Here is a 4,889-nt window from a genome sequence, read left to right on the forward strand (position 1 = left end):
TACCCGTGGTTTTTTTTTCTTTCTTCTTTATACATACTACATCTCATTATCATCCAGTCTATATTAGCAGCAGACACAGTACAGTACGGTAGTCCACGGCTGTAGCTACCTCTGTGTCGGCACTCGGCAGTCCATCCATAATTGTATACCACCTACCCGTGGTTTTTTTTTCTTTCTTCTTTATACATACATATTACATCTCATTATCAACCAGTCTATATTAGCAGCAGACACAGTACAGTACGGTAGTCCACGGCTGTAGCTACCTCTGTGTCGGCACTCGGCAGTCCGTCCATAATTGTATACCACCTACCCGTGGTTTTTTTTTCTTTCTTCTTTATACATACATACTACATCTCATTATCATCCAGTCTATATTAGCAGCAGACACAGTACAGTACGGTAGTCCACGGCTGTAGCTACCTCTGTGTCGGCACTCGGCAGTCCATCCATAATTGTATACCACCTACCCGTGTTTTTTTTTTTCTTTCTTCTTTATACATACTACATCTCATTATCATCCAGTCTATATTAGCAGCAGACACAGTACAGTACGGTAGTCCACGGATGTAGCTACCTCTGTGTCGGCACTCGGCAGTCCATCCATAATTGTATACCACCTACCCGTGTTTTTTTTTTCTTTCTTCTTTATACATACATACTACATCTCATTATCAACCAGTCTATATTAGCAGCAGACACAGTACAGTATGGTAGTCCATGGCTGTAGCTACCTCTGTGTCGGCACTCGGCAGTCCGTCCATAATTGTATACCACCTACCCGTGGTTTTTTTTTCTTTCTTCTTTATACATACATACTACATCTCATTATCATCCAGTCTATATTAGCAGCAGACACAGTACAGTACGGTAGTCCACGGCTGTAGCTACCTCTGTGTCGGCACTCGGCAGTCCATCCATAATTGTATACCACCTAACCGTGGTTTTTTTTTTCTTTCTTCTTTATACATACTACATCTCATTATCATCCAGTCTATATTAGCAGCAGACACAGTACAGTACGGTAGTCCACGGCTGTAGCTACCTCTGTGTCGGCACTCGGCAGTCCATCCATAATTGTATACCACCTACCCGTGGTTTTTTTTTCTTTCTTCTTTATACATACATACTACATCTCATTATCAACCAGTCTATATTAGCAGCAGACACAGTACAGTACGGTAGTCCACGGCTGTAGCTACCTCTGTGTCGGCACTCGGCAGTCCGTCCATAATTGTATACCACCTACCCGTGGTTTTTTTTTTCTCTTCTTTATACATACATACAACATCTCATTATCATCCAGTCTATATTAGAAGCAGACACAGTACAGTACGGTAGTCCACGGCTGTAGCTACCTCTGTGTCGGCACTCGGCAGTCCATCCATAATTGTATACCACCTACCCGTGGTTTTTTTTTTCTTTCTTCTTTATACATACTACATCTCATTATCATCCAGTCTATATTAGCAGCAGACACAGTACAGTACGGTAGTCCACGGCTGTAGCTACCTCTGTGTCGGCACTCGGCAGTCCATCCATAATTGTATACCACCTACCCGTGGTTTTTTTTTCTTTCTTCTTTATACATACATACTACATCTCATTATCAACCAGTCTATATTAGCAGCAGACACAGTACAGTACGGTAGTCCACGGCTGTAGCTACCTCTGTGTCGGCACTCGGCAGTCCATCCATAATTGTATACCACCTACCCGTGGTTTTTTTTTCTTTCTTCTTTATACATACTACATCTCATTATCATCCAGTCTATATTAGCAGCAGACACAGTACAGTACGGTAGTCCACGGCTGTAGCTACCTCTGTGTCGGCACTCGGCAGTCCATCCATAATTGTATACCACCTACCTGTGGTTTTTTTTTCTTTCTTCTTTATACATACATACTACATCTCATTATCAACCAGTCTATATTAGCAGCAGACACAGTACAGTACGGTAGTCCACGGCTGTAGCTACCTCTGTGTCGGCACTCGGCAGTCCGTCCATAATTGTAAACCACCTACCCGTGGTTTTTTTTTCTTTCTTCTTTATACATACTACATCTCATTATCATCCAGTCTATATTAGCAGCAGACACAGTACAGTACGGTAGTCCACGGCTGTAGCTACCTCTGTGTCGGCACTCGGCAGTCCATTCATAATTGTATACTAGTATCCATCCATCTCCATTGTTTACCTGAGGTGCCTTTTAGTTGTGCCTATTAAAATATGGAGAACAAAAATGTTGAGGTTCCAAAATTAGGGAAAGATCAAGATCCACTTCCACCTCGTGCTGAAGCTGCTGCCACTAGTCATGGCCGAGACGATGAAATGCCAGCAACGTCGTCTGCCAAGGCCGATGCCCAATGTCATAGTACAGAGCATGTCAAATCCAAAACACCAAATATCAGTAAAAAAAGGACTCCAAAACCTAAAATAAAATTGTCGGAGGAGAAGCGTAAACTTGCCAATATGCCATTTACCACACGGAGTGGCAAGGAACGGCTGAGGCCCTGGCCTATGTTCATGGCTAGTGGTTCAGCTTCACATGAGGATGGAGGCACTCAGCCTCTCGCTAGAAAAATGAAAAGACTCAAGCTGGCAAAAGCAGTAGCACCGCAAAGAACTGTGCGTTCTTCGAAATCCCAAATCCACAAGGAGAGTCCAATTGTGTCGGTTGCGATGCCTGACCTTCCCAACACTGGACGTGAAGAGCATGCGCCTTCCACCATTTGCACGCCCCCTGCAAGTGCTGGAAGGAGCACCCGCAGTCCAGTTCCTGATAGTCAGATTGAAGATGTCAGTGTTGAAGTACACCAGGATGAGGAGGATATGGGTGTTGCTGGCGCTGGGGAGGAAATTGACCAGGAGGATTCTGATGGTGAGGTGGTTTGTTTAAGTCAGGCACCCGGGGAGACACCTGTTGTCCATGGGAGGAATATGGCTGTTGACATGCCTGGTGAAAATACCAAAAAAATCAGCTCTTCGGTGTGGAACTATTTCAACAGAAATGCGGACAACAGGTGTCAAGCCGTGTGTTCCCTTTGTCAAGCTGTAATAAGTAGGGGTAAGGACGTTAACCACCTCGGAACATCCTCCCTTATACGTCACCTGCAGCGCATTCATAATAAGTCAGTGACAAGTTCAAAAACTTTGGGTGACAGCGGAAGCAGTCCACTGACCAGTAAATCCCTTCCTCTTGTAACCAAGCTCACGCAAACCACCCCACCAACTCCCTCAGTGTCAATTTCCTCCTTCCCCAGGAATGCCAATAGTCCTGCAGGCCATGTCACTGGCAATTCTGACGAGTCCTCTCCTGCCTGGGATTCCTCCGATGCATCCTTGCGTGTAACGCCTACTGCTGCTGGCGCTGCTGTTGTTGCTGCTGGGAGTCGATGGTCATCCCAGAGGGGAAGTCGTAAGCCCACTTGTACTACTTCCAGTAAGCAATTGACTGTTCAACAGTCCTTTGCGAGGAAGATGAAATATTACAGCAGTCATCCTGCTGCAAAGCGTATAACTGAGGCCTTGACAACTATGTTGGTGTTAGACGTGCGTCCGGTATCCGCCGTTAGTTCACAGGGAACTAGACAATTTATTGAGGCAGTGTGCCCCCGTTACCAAATACCATCTAGGTTCCACTTCTCTAGGCAGGCGATACCGAAAATGTACACGGACCTCAGAAAAAGACTCACCAGTGTCCTAAAAAATGCAGCTGGACCCAATGTCCACTTAACCACGGACATGTGGACAAGTGGAGCAGGGCAGGGTCAGGACTATATGACTGTGACAGCCCACTGGGTAGATGTATGGACTCCCGCCGCAAGAACAGCAGCGGCGGCACCAGTAGCAGCATCTCGCAAACGCCAACTCTTTCCTAGGCAGGCTACGCTTTGTATCACCGCTTTCCAGAATACGCACACAGCTGAAAACCTCTTACGGCAACTGAGGAAGATCATCGCGGAATGGCTTACCCCAATTGGACTCTCCTGTGGATTTGTGGCATCGGACAACGCCAGCAATATTGTGTGTGCATTAAATATGGGCAAATTCCAGCACGTCCCATGTTTTGCACATACCTTGAATTTGGTGGTGCAGAATTTTTTAAAAAACGACAGGGGCGTGCAAGAGATGCTGTCGGTGGCCAGAAGAATTGCGGGACAGTTTCGGCGTACAGGCACCACGTACAGAAGACTGGAGCACCACCAAAAACTACTGAACCTGCCCTGCCATCATCTGAAGCAAGAAGTGGTAACGAGGTGGAATTCAACCCTCTATATGCTTCAGAGGTTGGAGGAGCAGCAAAAGGCCATTCAAGCCTATACAATTGAGCACGATATAGGAGGTGGAATGCACCTGTCTCAAGCGCAGTGGAGAATGATTTCAACGTTGTGCAAGGTTCTGATGCCCTTTGAACTTGCCACACGTGAAGTCAGTTCAGACACTGCCAGCCTGAGTCAGGTCATTCCCCTCATCAGGCTTTTGCAGAAGAAGCTGGAGACATTGAAGGAGGAGCTAACACGGAGCGATTCCGCTAGGCATGTGGGACTTGTGGATGGAGCCCTTAATTCGCTTAACAAGGATTCACGGGTGGTCAATCTGTTGAAATCAGAGCACTACATTTTGGCCACCGTGCTCGATCCTAGATTTAAAGCCTACCTTGGATCTCTCTTTCCGGCAGACACAAGTCTGCTGGGGTTGAAAGACCTGCTGGTGAGAAAATTGTCAAGTCAAGCGGAACGCGACCTGTCAACATCTCCTCCTTCACATTCTCCCGCAACTGGGGGTGCGAGGAAAAGGCTCAGAATTCCGAGCCCACCCGCTGGCGGTGATGCAGGGCAGTCTGGAGCGACTGCTGATGCTGACATCTGGTCCGGACTGAAGGAC

This window comes from Pseudophryne corroboree (assembly GCF_028390025.1).
Source record: "Pseudophryne corroboree isolate aPseCor3 chromosome 10 unlocalized genomic scaffold, aPseCor3.hap2 SUPER_10_unloc_3, whole genome shotgun sequence".
NCBI lineage: Eukaryota > Metazoa > Chordata > Amphibia > Anura > Myobatrachidae > Pseudophryne > Pseudophryne corroboree.